Source organism: Pituophis catenifer, unplaced genomic scaffold (genome assembly GCF_029215685.1).
Source record: "Pituophis catenifer annectens isolate HBS135680 unplaced genomic scaffold, rPitCat1.0.hap2 SCAF_2, whole genome shotgun sequence".
NCBI lineage: Eukaryota > Metazoa > Chordata > Lepidosauria > Squamata > Colubridae > Pituophis > Pituophis catenifer.
In genome coordinates this window covers 125,955,277-125,978,626 of record NW_027256882.1, presented here as the reverse complement: position 1 = coordinate 125,978,626, position 23,350 = coordinate 125,955,277, and positions in this window count along the sequence as shown.

Below are 23,350 nucleotides of genomic sequence, written 5' to 3'. Positions count from 1 at the left end.
GGTGACCCAAAGTCACCCAGTTGGCTACTGTGCCTAAGGAAGGTAATCTGGGGGAATCAAGATGAGCAATCATATATCTTTTGAATGACAGGTTGACATCCATAAACAGACAATATTGATATAACTGACCAAGTGGCTGATCTGGTGCAAATGACAATGACTTGGAATATATAAACTCACCTGCAGCCAAGCTGAGCATCCTATGCCAGGGTGATGGGCATCTAGCACTTAGAGGAGTGGTGTTGCTATAATCCATTAACATACTGGACTGTTTCCAAGCCTTCACTACTTTAAAAGGTATGTGCCTCATTCTGAGCACAAGCGAAAATGGTGATTGTGTTGATGCATTAGCCACACTACTTTTCTCTTCTGGTGTAAGTGATTTTAGATGTAGTTATGATCTTGGATTACATCAACATTATACTGAGGTTACTATATATCCTCATTGGTGTCTGTCCTGGGTATGTCCATGAAATGGTACAGTATCTCCTAAAGATCAAGCAGTTTCAACAAATTCTCATCTACAAAGATGGGGACCAGATCAGATTAATAGATCTGATGGGATACTAGGAAGTTGGGGGATATATATTCTTGAACCTGATCCAGATCCCTCATTGAGATATGGAAAAAGAACATTTCTTTGGCCATGTATAATGTCCCTTTCCCACATAAAAACACATAATGCCCTATGGTATATGGAACAGTTGAGTATGAGAAAAATAAGGATAAATAATTGTCATGCAGGTCTGTGGATTAATTTGATTGTTGTATAGATATTACATTAAAAACTATGTCATGGCAATCAGGCAGGAAAAGAAACAACAGATTTCTTTTCCCCTTCTATCTGCATAGAATTATTCAATAGAACTCTTCAGGGCTATTCAAAATGATGACATAGCTCTTGGTGGCCTCAGCAAATGCTTTGGTACCATCTGAGCTTCATTGTGAGTAGCTAGCATGATTTTTTGTGGGCAAAATTACTTGAATTCTTATCAGGTTTGATGCATGCAAACTCTAATTGAGTTTGACAGGAGCTTTCCTAATACCTTTTTCTTCCCAGAAAATAATGCACATTTGGCCAACAGAAGAGAATCAAATGAAAGGGCAAGCCTCATCAATAGTGTGATTATTGGAAACTAAAGTCATAGAAGAGTTTTTACCACTCTGGAACTCAGGAATAGCTTTCAGCCCTCACAGAAGAAAGAGAATTTGTACTATCAGACTACACTTGGAATACTGCATCTAATTCTGGTCACCATGATAAAAAAGATGTTGAGACTCAAGAAAGAGTGCAGAGAAGCACAACAAAGATTAGAATCTGGAGGCTAAATCATATGATGAATGATTGAGGGAACTAGGTATGTTCAGACTAATGAAGAGAAGGACTAGGGCTGATATGATGGCAGTCTTCCAATCCCTGAGGGGCTATCACAGAGAAAAAGAGGTTGTCCTATTCTCCAAAGCACCTGACGGCAGAACAAAAAGTAATGGGTAGAAAATCATTAAGGAGAGATCCAACCTAAAACTAAGGAGAAATTTTCTGACAAAAAAGAACAATGAATCAGTGGAATGACTTTCCTCCAGAAGTTGTGGATGGTCCATCACTAGAGGCTTGCAAGAAGAGATTGGATAACTATTTGTATGGAATGGTATAAAGTCTCCTGCTTGAGCAAGGTTGGACCAGAAAACCTCCAAGGTCCTCTCCAATCCTATTATTCTGTTCTGTGATGTATCTATTAATGGCAGAGCTGATGCAGCTGCACCCTGAGAAATACAGGACATGAAATTTGCTCAAAGGAGGCCATAGAGGCAGAAAGGTTTGTCTTGGAAAATTATCTATAAAAACTTATAAAAAATGATAACTTCAAAGAAAGTACACCAAGATAGCATTATCACAAAAAAGATGGATCTCAAAACAATAGACAGTTGCCATGTGAAATGGATGAAGCTTTGGCACTCAGATGGAAATATATTAAGAGTTATGAGAAAAATACATCACGTTTAAGTTTAAAAAAACAAGCAAACATTTCCCCATCCTTCAAGTCATTAAAATGCCAATCCTGCCTTCTCGGGTAACATTATCACTTTGTGAGCCTTCAAGGTCTATCTTTGAAGAAAGAATTATATCTTGTAAGTTCAAAAAGGTTGCCTACCCTATAAAAAATATTTTCTAGGGAAAAATGCTACCTGCACATAAGTTCCTTTGAGAACAGTCCAGTGCCTTCTATAAGCAGAACACAACTAGACTCAATTAGTTGGCACTTCTACAAGAAGTAAAACATCTCTTGGCATCCTAAAGATCAAGTCACAGAAAACACTTAATCCACAATTCCTGTCAGCAGAAAAATGATGTTGATGTCATCTGAGCATTCTGTTACACCTTGCCCACTTAATAAAAGGAACTGTAAGCTGGTTTACATATGCATTTATCATAAGAATTAGGCCTTTCTCATAATGGAAATAATCACCAGTTCATACTGACTCCAAAATCAAGGCATCTCAAAGGAAATGCCATGGAGGATGGCAAAAGAAGGAGGAGGAGGAGGAGGAGGAGGAGGAGGAGGAGGAGGAGGAGGAGGAGGAGGAGGAGGAGGAGGAGGAGGAGATCTCAAGTCATCAATTACAAAAAGTTGTCGAATTTCAACCCATAAATTACAAAAAGTTATATTACTTGGAGCAGCATATATATTACAACAGTACTGTATCTTCAACTAAGAAGATCCGATAGTCAAAAGTACCAGATCCAGTCAGAACTACCAGCTAGACTGTAAATAACAACAATCATAGAATATTTTATATTCATAACGTTTGCCTACATAGACTCTGAAGCCATAGTTTAGCACATGTTATTTGATTATGAAAATACTATTTACTGGAAATGCTGGAAAAGATCATTTTAAAATTGTAGTTTCAATATATGAGTTTTTTTTTGTAAGGAGATAAAGGACTTGTAGGTTTTGATATAGCAGGCCTATAATATAGTTCTCTGTGTGGGGTTTCTATCTAAAGATTAAATTCTCAAACCGATTCTGTATTCTTGCTGCACAGAGTCACTTCCCCAAGCATTAGGGCCTTGAATAAACAGTACATTTCTCCAATCCCCAGAAAAACAAATACCAGACTTTGGTTACTGCCCAAAGAAGTCTTCAGCTTCATTCATGGCCATCATCCCTATAGGTCAGCTGAGTTTTAGAAACAGAACTTATGGCTCCATTCCTAAAGTATAAAATCATGGCAAAATTCTACGTTACAAATAAAAGCTTAATTTAACAGATGAATAGGGAAGAAAGGGTGTTTGTTAAATCTTATCAGTCAGTAAATGATAACCAGGATTTTACATATCCATAAAATGACATTCAAAATGGCATTGTATAGGCATACAATAGTGAATTTGAATTTTATGCTCATGTACAATGGCATTCTGCATATATACATACTGTATATGTAAATAGATCTTGTCCATTGGATCAGAAATCTGTTAAACCAAAATCAAGCTGTTATCAATTATCCCTCTAAGCACAAAACAAATAAACAGAGATCATAGTTTTGCCTCCTGCCTGAACTCCTTACAAGAAATGAGCTCTCCTTTATAGTTCTCATCTTTCACTTCGTCTAGCACAGGGGTGTCAAACTCAAGGCCTGAGGGCTGGATCTGGCCCGCAAGATGCTTAGATCTGGCCCATGGAGCTGCTCTGGAAACAGTGAAGGACGGCCTGTGGTGCCTTTGTCAGTGAAAATGGAGCTCGGGAGGGCCTCCGTTTTCACTAGCAGAGGGTTGTAGGAGGCTGTCCCATCTGAAAACAGAGATTGGGAGCCTGTTTTTGCTGGCAGAGTGCTCCCACAGAGTGCCATCACAAGTGCCCCCAACACAAGTGATGACAAGCTGGCCATGCCCACCCTGGCCCCCTGAGATCAAACACAACCCTGATGCGACCCTCAATGAAATCAAGTTTGACACCCCTGGTCTAACAACTTGAGATGCTGGTAATCACAGTCCCATGTCTTAGTGAGAAAGCAGTAGATGTTATTGTTTTGTTGTTTTGAATTAACCTATCCCCGTAGCTGTAAACACTGAACGGAGCTGGTGTGAAGTTCCTACTGGCCACAGGCTACAGTCCAGCTTGACTTAGAACATGACTGAAACTTCCTGTTCTGGCCTGATTACCTTCCAATAGAATTTGCTGACATGAACTTTTGTTCCTAAACACAGCTTAATTTTTTCAGGGTTGGCAAGTATGAACAAAACAGCTTTCAGCAGAGAGGTATTTCCAAGGATATTCCCAATTTCTCTAATTGTTCCTATTAAAACTGATGCTCTTCAAACTTCTCCTGTGCCCACTTGATAGCTCAGTGCAGGACCCTACAAGAACAATGAGTCCAGGACTATCAACCAGTTTTAGGTGGATTTGTTTTTTTTAGGAGGAAAACATACCAAAACTTTCTTGATATCTTCTGGTTGGCAAGGCATCTACTCCAGCTACCTTAGATTGAGCTCTAAGCCTGCATTCCCTCTTCTCCATCTTGGAAACCTTAAGGGTTCAGGCTTTTGCCTCATCTCCCATTCAACCCAGGGTAAAGATACATAACTACATATTATGAATATATTGATTTCTTCCAAAGGCTTTATTCATATGTTAATCCAAATTACAGATAGTCAGGCTCTGGGGTACCGGAATCCCCAATGACTTGATGTCTCCTTTCCCACTACCTCCAACCAGAATTGCCCACATAGGAAAGAGAAGAATGATCATCAAACACTGCTGTAACCCTCATCGACCCATGAGGTTCTTTCAATAGTGATACTAATGTAAAACCTAAATTTTACACTAGTATCACTGTTGAAGAAACCCCATGATAGGCTTGTTGTTATAGAAATGGCTACTTTATACTATTATGTAAAACTAAAAAGTTGAGGTTTGCTATTATTATTTTAGTCTACTGCACCAAAGAGAGTCAGAAGTCAACATCTTTTCTTTCTTTTTCCCCTTTCCCCCCACACTTTTTCCTTCCCTTTTCCCTCACCTGCTGGTGGCCTTCTACTGCTGCACCATAGAGAGTATTTTAACTTACTGCATATCTGTGTATGATTTGCCAATTGCACAGTGGCAGATAGGACAGCACTCCAGAGGGTCAACATCATTGCCCAGAGGATCATTGGTTACCCTCTCCCTTCTTTGGAAGAGCTTTATAGCTCCTGCTGCCTTAAGAAAGTTCAAAACATTATTAAAGATCCATCTCATCCTGGGCACCCTTTTTTTTGAACTATTACCATCTGGCAGACGGTACAGGATAATAAAAACAAGGACAAATAGGCTGAAAAACAGCTTCTATCCCAGGGCAATAACCATACTGAATTCTACGGTATAGTGTAATATTGGGTTTTCAATTTCAATTATGTAAAGAATGTAAAGGATGTATGTTTGTGTTTTTATTTTTATAGTTATAATGTACACTGAAGATGGCATTTAATTTCATTGTACCATGTGCAATGACAATAAAGTTGGCTAAACTAAACTATCTTTCCTACTATTTTCTTTTGTGTTTCTATATCTTATAGTATTAATACATAAATAAACTAAAAAAATAAAATTGAAACTGTGATACAACTGTCACTGGGGGAGGGAGAACTCTTGAGAAATTATTGGAATTGTTTTTTTTTATTTCCCAGGAAAAATTACCCACTTGACCCACATATATGGTAAAGATTTTTAAAACAACTTTGTGGCACGCTCTATTGCCAGGCCTTTTTCTGTGAATAAGTAGGGTGCCTTCTGTGACTTGAACCATAAGCTGTACAGAAGAAGAGTAGGAATAGCAAAGCCAACTATTACACCTATTTAGGTACAAGGCCACAGATCATTTTAAAGAGCTTTGCCAAGCCACCTCACTGTGCCCTACCAGCTCTCATGTTTGGTTGAAATAACAAGACAAATTTTAACAAAGTGGGAGTTGCTCATTTATACTGCTTACCCAGCCGGCAAACTGCCAAACACATCAGATCTTCAGAGAGAGGAGGAAGCTGACATCAGAGCTGGCAGCATGCTTACAGGACTTCTCCATCAGAGTGTAGTTGTAGAAACATCTGTTTGTGATGTATTTTGGGGCACAGGGCCAAGCTTTTAAGAATATACAACTTGATAGATCCCTCTTTGCCCAGAATGTCTTGTTCATCTCCTGTGGCTCAGTTCCCATTGATTCCTTGGAGATCCAGCAAATACTGTGGCAGCCATTCTGCCCAGCTCAAAGGAGTCTCTGGTAACAAGGTTCATAAAAGGAGACCGCTCTTTATGCAAACTAATGGTTTAGCTGGCTTTGAAGCACATACTCTCCCTGAAATAAGGGCAATATTTCCGCAGCCCACAGCTGCTGAGATCAAGAACTGGATTGTAGTATTATTGTAACCTCCACTACCTAGGTGGCCAAGTGCACATTTGCTGCCAGAATGAACTAAGAGGGAGTTTGAACCCTTTACTCTGCAGCAGACTATACAGATTTCATCTGTGGGAATGGAAGGAAGAGAAAGAATTGTGCTTTAGGTGACACAGATATCCGCTCTGTAGTTTTGAAGGCGCCACTTGCTCTGCCTTGCAAAAAGTTCAGTCAGTCAAAGCTTTGTTCCTTCTAAATCCAGATGCAGAATGTAGTGTGTCTTCCAGGCATTTGTGAACAACAACTCCCAATAACTACAGCAAGCATTGCTCCTGAGAGATGCTGGGAGTTGGAGTTCAGAAAAAGTTTGAAAACTCTCAGCTTTTCTACCTGTGACATTCTAATGGAAAAGGCAAAGTCCATTTTGGAAATATGAAGCTGGTTCCCTTGATTGGTTTCACTCTCTGTCAAGGCTGAAGTCATCAGTAGTTAACAAATGTGAGCTAGAAGTTGAGTCATGGACAAAGAATGAAACAAAGGAGGTATTACCAAAAAATACACTGAAGCAAAGCCAGAAAGACCTTGTTGATGAAACAAGAGTCCCGCCCAACTATGAGGCCAAGTGTAGACCTTCCTGTCCTCAAGACTTTTGTGAATGTGGTAGATACAGTTCCTGAGAACAGTTCACTGTCAGGAAGAAGCCCAAAGCGTTAAGCACCATATAGGGCGGCTGCATAGTAATTTCCAGTGCTCTTTTCAAAAATAACAAAGGAGAAAAATACACATCAAGTTGTAGTGTTGTAATAGTGTTTTTAAGTCAGAATGGTTAGCTCACATTTGGAGTACCAGTGATTCACTAAGGAGGGGAGGCCACCAGTGGCCCAGAGATGCAAGAAGCTCAAGTCCTTTCTTTGAGGGGAATGCTCAGAGCCTCATTTGACCACTATTATTGAAGATTGATGAAGCTATTTTTCATTAGGTTGAGTCAGCAAGCATAAGAAAATGGCAGTGTGAATCTTATAGAATATAATTCTTTATTGGCCAATTATGATTGGATAAACAAAGAATTTGTCTCCGGTGCATAAGCTCTTAGTGTACATACAAACTACAATCATATAGTGTAGATACAAACATAAGCTCTCTGTGTACATACGAACAACAAAGTGATAAATCATAATCGTAAATCATAAGATACAATCATAAATCATAAGATACAAACAACAAAGTGATAAATCATAGGATACCAATAGTAGAAAGATTAAGGAAAGACAAGAAGGATAATTGCAATACAGCTCTACTACATGGATAAATATCCTTATGCATAAGACAGTGCTGTGAGAATTAGGTATTTAGCAAAGTGATGGCATAGGGAAGGGGGGAAAGCTATTTTTGTGTCTAATTGTTTTGGCATGCAACCCTATAGCAGTATCCTGAGAGGAGGACTTGAAACAGTTTATGTCCAGGATGTGAAGGATCTGTAGATATTTTCTCAACCCTCTTTCTGGCTCGTGCAGTATACAGATCCTCAATGAAAGCTTTATAATAAAGTTTTATAATAGCTTTAACATTCTTTTTCGATGTATATTAAGAAGCAAATAACCCTACCTGATTTGTTCCATTCCCACAATGCACCTCAGATTCTTTAAAAAGTGATTTTAAATATGACCTCTGGCCTAAGAGAGGACAAGTTAAAAAGTGGATTGTGAGAAAGCAGTTGGAAGAAGTGCCATAATATTCACATACCCACAGGAATTTGATTCCTCATAAAAGCCACACAAAAAAACAACAACCCAAAAACCTAGAGGCTGATTATGACTGTATTTTCCTTATGATGTTTGCATAAACCTGACTGTGATAATTTTAAGCAGGGTTATAACTTTGCTTGGCTGCAGATCCTGAGAAGGCCAAGGTCATTGCTAAAAAGAAAAGTGCCTAAGAGCTGACAGGAACAAGCAAAAGAAACTTCATTTTTATGGTGTAACTTCATCATTCTGTTAGCATTAGATGGGTGATTCTTTTTCAGTATCAGTTTAGTGCAAATCCTTACAGCCTTGGTTATAAGTATCTCACTTACCAACTGAGGGCATTCCATGTAGAGCACTTGAAAACTCTCGTTTTCCACAGGAACCCTAATAGCCAATCAATTACCCTGTGGGCACTTTTAAAATGGATTTATTGTTATTCTGAAAGAGCATGAAACCCTGGTTTAAAGATAGTTTTACGTGCATGCCATCATCAGTAAGGTTCAATAATAGTTCCCTCCCACTGCAGTGTGTAACCATTCTCCATCCCCATTCCTATTAGCTATTAAGTGTCTCTCCCACTGCAGGATGCCATCTTGTGCCCTGCACAAGGGGGATGGTTTGAGGTTCCACAGTTCAGCTAAGATATGAAGGCTAAAATCTGGAGCATTGAATTGAAATTTAGCATTGATACAAACACTAAAAACCAGCGTCTCCCACTTAAACATGGAAAGACAATCATCTTGGTTATCAAAGATTGGGTAAAGAAACTACCATAAAGATTGCAATGATTCTTCTTGACTGACTAAAAATCATTTTGCAAGAATTTATTCATGAGGTTCATCGTGGTTTTTTTTTTAATTATTTATTTATTCATTTATATGCCGCCCTTCTCCAGAGACTCAGGGCGGCTTACAAGACATTAAGCAATAGCCTTCATACTTTGTATATTTTATACAAAGTCAGCTTATTGCCCCCACAAACCGGGTTGAAACATTAATAGGAAAACTAAAAGAATTTGGGGCAATGACAGGTTTTAAGATTAACAAACAGAAGATGAAGGTGTTAATAAATAACATGAAAAAAATGAAAAACAGAAGATCAAACATAATTGATGAATAAAATGCATTTTAAGATTGAGAAGACAGTAAAATATCTGGGTGTCATTTTGACAAATATGGATTTTATGTTATTTTAAAATAATCATGGTAAGGAATAAAATGAAGTTAAAATAGAAATTGAAAGATGATAAAAACTACAATTGTTATTGCTAGGGAGAATTTCTGAGATAAAAAATGAATACCTTGCTTAGAATGATGTTAGAATTTTGTCTCAGACAACATCTGTTTTGACAATTGATAGACCAATTAAGCAGTGGCAGAAGGATATAATCTAAATTTGTATGGCAGGGGAAAAACATGAGATAAATATAAGGTGATATAAAATGCAAAGGAAAGAAGAGGATTAGGTCTACCAGATTTGAAATTATATTTCTCAGCTTCTTGTTTGGTTTGTTTGAAAGAATGGATGCTGCTGAAAAGTAGAGGATTATTGGAATGAGACGGACACAGCTTGAAATTTAAATTGGATTTTAAAAATCTATATGTTGGATATGCTATATTAAAAATACAGAATAGATACAAATGTAGACAAATTGTATTGAAAAACACCTTTTGGTTCTCAACACAAGAAACATTTATAGGCAACAAACAAATGGCTAACCACCTATTGTGAGATACTAGTATTTGTCAAGGGGAATTCAAAATAAAATCAGAAGAGAAGAACAGGCGGCAGACGGATATAGTTGCTAATACTTTTCTTATTTATAGGTGTAACAAAAACAGACAAAAGAATTTGTGGTTTTGAACATTGTACGACTGAGTTGGAAATAGATTTGTTTACAAATGATAAACATGTAATTGTTAAAGTGTATACATTTTTATTATTATTGAAAGCATAAGGACAAGTGAAAGAATGTATGATAAAGTGGGCTACAATTTTTGATATAATATACAGATGAAACAACAGGAAAATATGTGGTGATGAGGATTGTTCAGAATGTATAAAGGCACTTCAAATTTAGGGTGGGAAAATGAAGAAGAATGACATGCATGATGGACATGTAAAAAAGCTAGAATATTTTGGATTCCAATACATATACTGACTCAGAGGTTTTTAAAGATTAATTTACAATTGAGTCTTTCTTTTGGAATTGAAGGATAAACAGTTTGAAAAAAAGTTAAAGAATAAAGGCCAATATACCTGTCCAAGGATAATGTTGCAGGATTCAATCTGGAACAGTCACTAGGGCCAGAGGTTCAGTCATCTGAGCTTTCACACTCGTGCTGGAGCCCATCCTCAGGGAATTCTCTCTAGCAGTATATCATAGAATTTTGTTTTTGTAGATGATAACTGTACCCACCCACCCACCCCAGCTCTGTTTTTGCTGGTAGAGGGCTACAGGAGGCCGTCATGGCCAAAAACAGAGCTTGGGAGGGCCGCTTTCCATTTTCACTGGCAGAGGCACTGCAGGCTGGACCTTTGCTGTTTCCGGGACAGCCCCAGATCTAAGCACCCAGCGGGCCTTGAGTTTGACACCTCTGACCTAGATAGATACTTTCTGGTTTGATCTTAAATAAGCTGTAGGATTCTAGAATGAGATCAGCTAAGATCTTGGCTAAGATCTGGCTATGAATTAGCCTCAGAGGAATTTTGGTAGGAAATGAGGAAGCAAGAATCCACACCCAAGTAGTTAGAAGCTGAGTATAATAATAACAACAGTAACCACAACATTGTAGTAAATTGTTACCCTACATGTCCTTTGGAACAACGATCCACCTGAAGTTTGTGGCCATGAAAAACGTTTGGCTAGTTTACATGCTTATAAGGCTTGTGTGACCCAGGTTTGATTACACCTATTTTTGCTGAGCACTTCTGACAGTATTTGAGAAGGGAACTACATGTGCATGGCCAAGTCAGGTGGCTATGGAGAGCCTGTATGATGTAGTGCTTAAGGTACAAGGCTAGAAACCAGAAGACTATGAGTTCTAGCCCTGTTTTAGCCACAGAACCAGCTGGGTGACTCTCTCTCTCTCAATATAAGGAAGCTTGGCAAGACAGTGGCAAGCCACTTCTGAAAAATCTTGCTAAGAAAAACTGCAGAGACTTCTCCAGGCATCACCAGGAATCAACACTCAGTTGAAGGCACAAAAACAAAAACAATGGAGTAATACCTCCTATAAAAGGGCATTTACATTGGATCAAACTTCTGGCTCCATTTCTAACTCCTGTTCAGTCTGAAACCTAATACCTGTCATCTCAAGGCCAAACCATACAAAATGCCTCATTGTCAAGTAACTTTAGCCACCAAAAGTCCCAAGTACTTTGACTGCAAACATTGCCAGTAACCATACTCAAAACACATGCCTGACTTGCTTCTGGTTTTTAGCTTTTACGAAGAAAAATATTCTGTTTTTGTCTTATGAATAGAGAGGAGGAGGAGGATTCCTTTCAGGGTTCAATTATAATAAGTTGCCATCTTTATTAAAACAACCTTAGCTCATTTCAATATATGGAATTTTTTTAAAAAAAATCCTGTTGGGTACAAGAGCAGTGGTTGTCTTAAACGTAATATCAGCAGGCTTTCCTTGGTCAAGAGCTGCACATTACATGGAAAGAAGTAGCCTTAATGGTCAGGGTAACAACAATACCCATGAGGTCCAAAAAGTCAAGATGGCAACCATCTTGCAAGATCAAAACCTTGTTCCTCCCTCCCTCCCTCCCTCCCTCCCTCCCTCTCTCTCTCTCTCTATCTATATATCAACTCTGAACTAAGATAAGCTACATGGCTAGATCTAGGATTTTCTAATTTAATTTTTTTCTATTTCAGTCAGACCTTTCCTTGTAATTATTAAGTCTATCTTAGGTCTTACACTTAATTCGCTCTGGGTTTCTTGTCTCAACATAGTGGGAAAACATACCACCTAGGTTTTGACAATGATCACTTCACGGTTAGATTATTGCAACGTGCTCTACATGGGGCTACCCTTAAAAAGTGTTCGGAGACTACAGTTGGTCCAGAACGCAGCCGCGAGAGCTGTCGTGGGTGCACCTAGGTACATCCACATTACACCAATTCTCCGCGAGCTGCACTGGCTCCCTATTGGTCTCCGGTCACAATTCAAGGTGTTGGTTATTACCTTTAAAGACCTACATGGCTCAGGGCCAGGGTATCTTCGAGACCACCTTCTACCGCATAGCTCCCAGCGACCGGTAAGATCCCACAGAGTTGGTCTCCTCAGGGTCCCGTCAGCTAAACAATGCCAGCTGGCGGGCCCGTGGGGGAGGGCCTTCTCTGTGGCTGCCCCAGCTCTCTGGAACCAGTTACCTCCTGAGGTCCGGACCATCCCCACCCTATTGGCCTTATGAAAAGCGGTGAAGACCTGGCTCTTCCGGCAGGTCTGGGGCCATTGATCTCGCTGTTGCGATCTGGAGAGATCCGGCCATGAATGGTGTGAATGGGTTTTAATTGTTTTTAATGGTTTAAATTTTAATGTTTTATAGATGGTTTTTAAATGCATTGTAAGCCGCCTTGAGTCTTCAGAGAAAGGCGGCATACAAGTTGAATAAATAAATAAATAAATAAATAAATAAATAAATAAATAAATAAATAAATAAATGATAGGAGAGAGTTCCACACATTCCAAAACAAAGCTGTTGTTGTGCCCTGAGGGGTACAATTTCGCTGCTGACATCACCAGGATACTGATTTGGAATCCTAGACTTTCCAAAACCTTTGATTTTGCTCTACACATTTCTAGTCAAATCAAAGGCCCTCCAATATTAACCCTCTATACCACCATTCTTGCTTCTTGTAGAAGCACTGTTAGTGGCTCAGACATTCATTCATCAAACTTGTATGAGCACCCATCTATCAGAAGAAACAGAAGTGCATTCATAAGAACGTACCATAGGGCAATGCAGCTGATACATCCCCTGTCCCTGACATACTACATCATCTTCCTTTCCTAAGCCAAAGCTGACATATCTGTGCTGACCATTCCATTGCATCGACCTGGTTCATTTTATGCTTTGTTTCTGGCTTAGCAAGAGATATACACAAACCCATTATGGCTTAGCGTTGCGTGCAAAGCAAATAACTATAAGCTTTTTAACAAATCATGCCTGAGATCTTAACTTAAAATAAACTCATAGGTTAGGTGACCCCCACGCTGCGGAATTCTCTCCCAGGAGACAGGCAACTAGTCTTATCTGGACCTCCTTTTAAGCAAATATCTAAAGTCCTGTTCCCATTGACTTCTAAATATTTCTATGGGTAATTGCCATTTGTGGGTTTTTAAATGATATTTTTTCTGGAAATGGTTTACTTAAAACGGGTCATATTTAATGTATTTTCTTGGGCCTTTTTCTTTGTTTTTGCTAAAATTAAAAATGAATTAACTACATACATTACTTGAAACAACTCTTTTCCTCTTTAGTAAATCTTGTTTTAATTGGAGAAAGGAAACTATTAAAGAATCAGTGGGAATACCAAGAATGGTTACCAACTTAAAAGCATCCATTCTGCCTTTTCTAAAATTCCCCTGTGCATGAGTCAGGACCATTGCATGATAAACACCTACTCTGGAGCTATTCCTAACCTCCTTTAAAAGGTTATTCCCCCCCCCCCCCCACTCCTTCCAATTCCTCACAGCCTTGCCAGGCAAGAGAAGGAACTTCCCAGGCCCCTAAGGCTGAGAAGGAAGATAGAGACAAAGTGCAGTAAGGACCCTCTTCTCTAGACATCCCTGCTATATGCCAGCTAGCAGAAATGATTTTTGAAAGGCTTTGGCCTGAGAAAGTCCACTCAGAATTACTGTTTCTAATCAGATTTGCTTTCCCTGGCTTTCAAGATTTTTCAAAAGTTAGCTTTTTGTATTTTTTTCCTTTGCCTATTAACACTGATTTCATTCAAATAAATTCTATTGCCCAATGGCCTTTCTTATTCAAAATATTCTTTTGATAACTCCTCTCTTTTGCCAGTTCCTAAAGACTGATCTCATGGGTTTTATGGCTCTAGATTGTTACTGAGAAATAACTTTCCATGTTCCTGTTTCAAAGAATCAATCAATCAATGCCTATTCATCATCGCCTTTCAATAATATTTTCTCCATACGGCTTAAGTGACTGAATTCTAATGTGTATTATCCAGTCCATTGTGGCGCTTCTACATAGGGGCCTTCCACTGCTCCCAAATCATATGTGATCCCGTGGCATCTTCTCAGTAATTTATTTATACATTTATAAATCAGTTCATTTATTTCTAGCTCAGCTGCATTTCATCTCAGAATTTCAAAGGCTAAAAGCCCCTGAGAACTTGCCGACAGAAACCTTCATGTCACTCACAGCAATGGTATTCTTGGCATTTCAAGATCAGAAGATTTGTTCATCAGCTTCAAATTGCTTTTGAGTGGCTGAGAACTGAAAATGGTGGCAGCTTTGAAAGACTTTTTGTCAATCAACTCAGTTTACATAATTAGTAATATGTTCTATTTTATTCCTCAGAGTATAGACCAAACACAGGTCAAAATCAAATATATATCACACTGTATGCTTGAGGATGGTGGATGACAACTAGCAATTTTGAGATCTATAACTGTCCAAGTGTTATCAATAATACCACATGCAACAGTGATAAACAGGTCAACAATCCAAAAATAAGTTTTGTTCTATTAAAAGATGAGAAATAAATAGAAGTTAATATAGCAGGGATGGGCAGTAGGGCCACAGCATTTATTCTACCATAATGGGTTTCAATACTGGATCCTCAGCCCTAGCATTCAAGATGACCTTCCAGTCCGAGTGTACAGGAACTTTGGAATGTACAAATTTGGGGGGGGGGGTTTTACAGACGCAACTTCAGTAATTTTCCATTTGTCTTCATGGTATTTATGTCAATGTTTGATTTGTAATGTTGTGGCAGAGAAAGCAGAATATGAGTGTGTGTTATACACATACGCATTCTGAGGAATGTGTTTTTATAATGCCTTTATAATAAAAGAGAAGTTAAATAGAAATTCGAAATGTTAGAACATAGAACATCACCAGAGTTGGAAAGGACCTTGGAGGTCTTGTAGTCCAACCCCGTGCTCTAGCAGGAAGACCTATACCATTATCTACACCATTTCAGACAAATGGCTGTCCAGTCTCTTCTCAAAAGACTCCAGCGATGGAGCATCCACAACTTCTGAAGGCAGGTCATTTCAACTGGTTGATTGTTTTCACTGTCAGATCCAAATCCACTTCAAGGATCAAGAAGGTGCTCTCAAGTTTAGGGGAGAGCCCGGACATCCCTCCCAGCCCATTCATTCTTTAATTTTTAAAGCTGAAATTATGCTTTTGCCCATCTGCCCTTCAACTGTCTGCTATTTTTTGTCATTTTAGTATGAAATACATTAGAGAGGACTGTCATCACCAATCAAATTTATTTCCTTTTCCTAAACCATTAAAATATATATGTACACATAAGAATACACTGCCAACCTTTATGCAAATTTACGCAGCATAAAAAAACAGTTCCAAGGTGCGTAGATGTGTGAGAGAAAGTAACAGAGAAAACATCAAAATCACTGTCGAGATGCAGTGCCTATTTTCCCATAAATGCTTCCCCCTCTGAGATGTAAGGGTGGGGTTAAATGGTGGAGATTGGCTGTGTAAGGCAAATACATTTACACCAGTTCATTTAAAGATCTGCTCACCCCCTTCATATAACATACTTGATTGTGAAAACACAACCCCATTTATTCAGTTTTGGTTCAGTGGACTGGGCTAACCCAGAAAATGGGTTAATTCAATTGCACTCCAGCTGTCCTGCCATCAAATACGGAAGTCAGGCTTACCTTTTATTGTGCTCTTAAAGGGAACATCCATATCCGACTGCATCTGTGTCAGCAGGTTGAAGGTGTCCTTCTGAGAAGGCTGCAGGATATCCTTTAAGAAAATAGCCATCAGTCAGGCTTACTAATGTACAGCCAGCAGTAGGTATGTCTTCCTGTCTTTTCTGCTTCAGAGGCAAGGACTGAGGTGTACACTTTAGAGAAAGAGTTGCTTGTTCCTGTCAGTAAACAGGGTTGCCATAGAGCTGCTGTGATGAAGCTGTGCTCAAAGCAGCTGCTCAAGGCTCAGGCTGCACAATGCAGAGTTTACAGGCCACCCAACTGAATAAGGGTATTTTTCTTCATTGCCCAGGGGACGAGAAGCTGAACTATAAAGTGAGGTATCTTATGGCCATCTAATGTAAACATCAGGCTACCATCAGTCTGGATTATCCCTGGATTGGAGGCCCTGGTGCATCTTATAAAAATAAAATGAATGTCTAGTCTTTCCTTTTCTGGAATCAATGGCTAGAAAGGAATACTACTGGCACACTCTTAAAGTGACCTTACGTTTTTCCAAGCCTCTTGTCTTTAAGCAGATCCTTTTGTTTTCCTTTTAACTCAATCCAATTATTTGTTAAGGGAGCAAATAGCCATAACAAAAAAACACAAATATTTTATAACATGCTCTTTATGGAGTACTGTTAAAGACCATTTCAGTTGTCATGGTATTTCCAGACTTAAATCCAAAACATTACTGGACCTCAATCAGCCCTTGCCAGTCTGGTCTCTTCCAGATAAACTGGATAGAGTTCTACAATTTTCCAGCCAACTCCTTTAGAGGGCAACACATTATAGAAGGTTGCCCTGAGTCATCTTCAGATAAATTTCCCTGATGAATGCTACATCAGTGTCAACACTTCAGAAAATGAGAAACTGACGCAGCAGAATTTTCAGCCCAATTATTGTTCTGGAATCCACAACATTTTTTTGAAAATAAAAATGTTTGGAGGCTACAGCCAACCTAGAAATAAAAAAGACAAAGAGAGCTGGGTAAGTAACCTCATAGCTGGTCTTCTATTCAATGGATGTTTTGAAATTGGTCATATTCATGAAGGCAATTTTCTTGTAAGAGGACCTATATCATGCTTCCAAAATTTTATATCTCTGGGTCTATAAGGCCCCAAAGGTTGTTCCTCAATCAACATTTTGGCCAGCTAAAGGCAGTAATAGCAATATCACTTAGACTTATATACTGCTCCATAATGCTTTACAGCACTCTCCGAGTGGTTTACAAATGTCAGCATCTTGCCCCCAACAATCTGGGTCCTCATTTTACTGATCTCAGAAGGATAGAAGACTGAATCAACCTTGAACCAGTCAGAATTGAACTCCAGGCTATGGGCAGAGTTAGCCTACCATACTGCATTCTAACCACTGCTTCACCAGGGCTCCTGTGGTATATATGTATATATTATATGTGACATAATGACAAGTAGTCTTAGATACAGATGCATGGGAGGTTGGTTTTGAGACATGACCACAGTCATATTCTGACCACAGCTATTTCCAGATCATACCCCCTCCCAGATTTCAGCCTTGAAAGGTTTTGCACACCTCTGATCCTGGCCTTGATGGATTTTCGGTCCAGTCATTTGAGATCATGGTATATGTGTAACCCAGTATTAATAGCCTCTTCTTCTTCCTGGATGGTGATGTACTGCAATGGGTAGGTCACCTCCTTCTTTGTGTTACTATAGTTCTCTAATTGAATATAAGATTCCCAAACAGTATAAGCAGTTTGGTCGTCTAAAGAGAAACAGACAAAATAGTAACCCAACTGTTGTTCCATGCTCGTGCTCCTGGAAGCTTCCCTGATGTAAATCAATGTGGTATTCTCCTACAGCTAACATGGCATTGTGATTGCTTGTTGGAGCTAGTATTGTGACATCAATGATGTCAGCAATCCAGTTACTATTTCCTTCCAGGAAATTTGCATCCTGCAGCTTTGCTAGTTTGGTTGTCTTCAATGCTTGTTGGGCTATAAAGATTAAAAACTAAGAACGTGTAAGTGGCATAGGTAAGAGTGGGATGAAGCTTGGCTTACTTAGATAAGCATACAGAAATCCAGCTTGGTGGATTTCTAAAGATGAAAAGTGGAGGCAAGAAAGAATTAAAGGCCAAGAAAAATATAGTATATCTTATAGTGGATATACTAGAACCCCATCTAATACAATCAGGACTTCCCTTGACAAGGGGCATAAAATAAGTCTTGAGGATTGTACCAAGGACTGCATGTGGGCTGTGAGATATAAAACTGGTATTTGTGGTAAAAGCAGAAAATAGGCAAAGTTTATTTATTTTATTTAGTGTTTCAATTTCAAGGCCCTACAACTACATAGCAACTCTGGCTGGCTTACAAATAAAAATTAAAGAAAACAAAATAAGACAGCTAACTGAAATCAAAACTCAAAAAGCCAAGCAGACAATAACCAATCAAAGAGGCTCCATCCTCATCCTTAGACCAAGGCTTGGGAGAAATCTGAGTTAAACACTACCTACTTCTTTTTCATTAACTGATTTTCACCAATCTAACTGAAGTATTCTTTAAACCACAAGATTTACATTTAACTAGAAGATTAACCATTTGGCAAAGAGTAGCTAAGGAAGAGGCTGGAGACCAGGATTCCTGTCTAGGGTTATGTTCCGGAGATGCCTGAACCTGAAGATGTTTTGCATACAAATTACATGCACTACTACTGAGCTATCACATTCCCCTAGAAGGGAAGAGGACTTTTAGAAAGTAAAGAAGCACTGAACAGAAGCAGGGAGTCAGTCAGTGGAGAACTAGTCAAAAACATCACAGGAGCAAATAACCCCCTGATGATCAGGATGATTAGACAGGTTAGCAAACCATGGCCAGGTAATCTGCATTGGAATGGTACTTGCCTATGTCCAGGAATATTTTCTAACTAACATTAGAGTCACTTCTTGAACTGGTTAAGAAAAGAAGTGACAGTGCAGGATTTGAAGGCCAAAGTCAGACTGAAAGCTGTGTACTTTTCAAATGCATTCACTAAAAAGACTGTTTACTGTAAAGTTTGATCCTGGAGTTAAGGAATAGTACAAAACTCCAATAAACACATTTTGTTGCTGTTAGATTTGACTTGCTGTTATCAAAGTGGGCATCTTGGCTAGACATGTTGTTCTCAGCAAAAATAAAGACAGTCTGTTCTAACTTCACATTTTCACTAAGATTTCTGTTACAATTCTTTGCCTAAACTCCCAAAAGAGACTGTCTAATTTAGAGTAGATTTCCAGTATATCCTACTTTTATTTTGTACTACACAAAATGGGGCACATGATTAATTAATTTAAAACTGTCTTATAACAAACTCTAGGCTGCTCCCAATCAAAAGAAAATGGACCCTCCTCCTATTTTACCTACAACAATAACCCTGTGACCAGCCCAAGTCATCCAGCTGGCTTCCATGCAAAAGGAAGGATCATCATCTCTCCGCTTCGGTTTCCAGTCCAGCACTTCAATTGCTTCACTGGTTTTCAGACTACCCAATACTATCTGATACTGTACTTTTGCGGGATACAGTTTGGCAATTGATATTGCCAGCTTGGAAGAAATCTGAGAGAATACAAATTACCCTAGTTACTAGGGCCTAGTAGAAAGATTTGTGGGGAAGATTTCCCTGAAATTAAATCAAGCTGTCAAAGCAAACAACTCTTCAGTTTTGGCACCATCAGAAAAAGACCTGAAGGCTTCTGGCATCTGGCAGATTCGAATCAAGCCATCCTCTTGATAGAGTTACTGCTTACTTAGGAACTGTGTATGTGATGCTGCAGAATATTCTATTAGTGTCAAAAATAGTTGGCATGGATTAATGAGGAGAACAAGAAACCCCAAAAGCTGAGGCTACAGAATCTCTCTCAGGCCTCTGGTTGTTATTTAAGTGTAATCTAAGGTTCTTAGTCAACAACCATCCATGTGAAGAGCTCACTGCAATTATATTCAACATAATAGAATTTGCCCTCTCTGCTTACCTTTACTTTCTGCCCAGATTTCCATGACAAACTGCAACTCATCCCAAAAAGATGAACTTGCTGATATTCTTCCTTTATTAATTTCTGGGAACCTACTACTATTGTGCTACTGCTACCGCTATTATTTATTTACTTATTTCATCCACTAATATACAATGTCCATATTTTTAACTGGTTTTTCCAGACATTGAGGAGGGTTAGATTAGATTATCCTTGTGGGGTGAAATAAATGAAATGTTAAAAAGTTATGATATTTATGTAGTTACTTACCAAGCACATCTAAATTATATTAAAGTAAGCAAAATATCTTTACAATCTCCAAGGCATGTCACAATTTTTGAGCAACCCTAATGTTTGGAAATTGAAAATTGGGAAAGCTGACACTCCCTAGCACTGATGCATTCCAATTCTATTCCATGGTTCATATCAAGAAAAGGGTTTCTCAACTCTCTGTCCTCAACCCTATGACAGAGAAGGAGAGAGAGAGAGAGAGAGAGAGAGAGAGAGAGAGAGAGAGAGAGAGAGAGAGAGAGAGAGAGAATGAGCATTTGAACATAGGAAGACCATGTTGAAACATTTTAGAAGACCATGCTGAAAGCAGTTACAGGGGTTTAGGTATTGGATAAATCCACTCTCAGACACAGAAACTGACTGGCTAGTTTGGAACCAATCTGTCTTTCTCAGCTCAACTGACTTAATAGGGTTATGGGCAGGGGTGGGCTCTACTTACCTTTACTACTGGTTTGTAGCGGGGCCACGCGTGCACGTGCGCTTTGCTCACGCTCTTCTGCGCAGAAGCGTTTTGATGATGTCGGGGTCGGTGGGCGGAGCCTCCCGCCAGTTTTACTACCGGTTCTATCGAACCCGTGTGAACTGGGGGCAACCCACCACTGGTTATGGGTGAACTTGTAGTTTCCTTAGGTATAGTGCATATTAAATACTTATTTTTAAATTGTTATACTGCCCATTTCCCTTATAAGGTGACTCTGGGAAGCTTACAGTAAAAGAGGCAGAAAAATAGTTAGAATATTAAAACCTTAAAACTGCACAGATTAAGATTACAAAAAACTATACTAAAACCAGAACTAAAAGATGGATGGAATGGGGAGGAAGTCTTCTTACCCAGTCAGCCACCTTAGGGCTCCAGACCTATCAAAGCCAACTTTTAATATCCTTCCATGTTTTAATATGTTTTAAGGGCAAAAGGGTGGGAGCAATTCTCACCTCCAGTGGTAGAGGGTTCCACCGGGATGGGGCCACAGTGGAAAAGGTTCCTTTCCTTGAACCCACCTGCTGGAATTCCTTAGTAGATACGATCCATAGTGAGTCTATTCCATTGGTGCATGTGGGATGGGCTAGTCTCTCATTGGGGAGAGAAGGCTCCTCAGATAATAAAACATTAAAAATAATAAACTATCACCAACTTCAATATGCCTCCAAAGCATACTCAGAGAGGTATCGATCCCAAATTATTGTAAATATAAACATATATTTTGTCTCCTCTGATTCATTAGATTCTCTCTTGTTCTGATAAATCAATCTTAAGGAGGAATCAGAAAGTGGGAAAGGGGAACAGGCAGGTCCTCGTTCAGGACCGGAAATGCCCAAAAGTTGCTTTAGAATAATCAAAATTCATAGCTGAGTACTAAAAGCAACCAAAATGACACATAAAGCAGTTGTCAGCTTTATCAGGTAGACCAGTCAGGAAACCCAACCAGATGAACTAATTCTACTTTATTGTATGGCTACATTAATAGAATCCTCCAATTCTAGAAGTATAATCTTCTCACCAGCTCCTTTACCACTGAGAAATTAGTGTGGATCTTTTCTGAGGCTTCTGCCCACCGATTATCCAGCTGCAGATTATGCTGTCTCTTATCTGACCATTCCCTAGGCAGCATCTCTGAGTCCAATCTCCCAAGATCTCTCCCACATACCACTACAGCATTTAGTTCCACAGAATATTTCCTCAAGTAAGATAGAAGAAAAAGCAAGCTTGGAAAACCAGCCACCCCAATTTCCTCCATCTTCTTTTAACCTTCCACACTTGTGCAGTAGAAAAAGAAAACTGGGAGCTGCAGAAATAGGGACACTGGAAGGAATACACTTTGTTGTGGTTATTCAGGCCCTTCATCTCTCTAAATGGAGACCAGGAGGCAGTATTGGTTCATGTTTGGATGACATATGGAGCCGCAGTCATGATAAGTGCCTATAGAAGAAGGCATCACATTATCTCAATCTTAAATTCATGCACAACATAGATTTGGACATCACACTAGACTCAATCACAGTAATCATGTTCACATGAACAAGACAGCTGAGTCCACTATATTATGAAGCTGAAAAAGTCCTGGGATGTCTGTCCTGTCACTTTAATTTTAAGCCTCTTAGAGACAATTCTCTACATCCTCTAGCACACTGTATGACTAGCATCTTCATGTTTCTGTAGCATCAATTCCCAGATTTCAGGCTTTGGAAGATATCTTCTGCCAGATAAACATGTAGTTTAACAGAGTTGCAGCTGCATGGATTTACAGTGAGAAGATTTAGAGGGTTTCATGCCGGGTATTCATTTAGTCAAAGGGTGCCAATTAATTTCAGGATCAAAATCATTTCATGAGAAATCCGCATGCTGTGAATAAACCGCCCATCCATTGCTCGGATTATGAGATGCAGAGTGTCATGAAACTGAAGCGCAGCCAAATGCTCCCTTGACTTTCAACATTCCTGGAAGTGAATCAGTTTTTCCCTGTTTTTATTGCCATGAGCTCTGGACATTTGTTCCTTCCTTTGTTTTGGGTGGAGGAAAAGACAAAGAGCAAGAAAGGCAATAGAACCTGTGGTTATAAATGGCTACTTTGGGACAGGGTGGAGATACAAAGGCGGGCCAAGGTGGGGGCAGGGGCAGGAGACACTACTGTTACAGGAAGGCAAGGGTGTTCCTAGAGCTTGGCAAAGCCTATGTGACCGAGTGGTTCTGAGATCCTCAGCTCCAAGCCAGGAACTGACAGCTCAGCTCCAGCCCTTCATCCCCTCTTTCCTCCTCTTGGGCAGTGTTCCTTCTCCCCAAATGCCTGCAGAGTGTAGGTCATTGGAAAGCCTCGGTGACTGCATGAATCAGACGCCTCCACATTTAGTCTTGGTGCTTCCAGAGGAAATTCCTGAATGTGAAGCACAGCAGGGAAGTTTGACTCATGCCTTCACTCGGAGCAGTTATCCCATGGAGCGGGATGCTTTGGATTCTGGGAAGGATTCCAGATGCACCTGCCTTGTTCTCAGTAAATCTGAAATCTGGAGGGACAAAAAAGG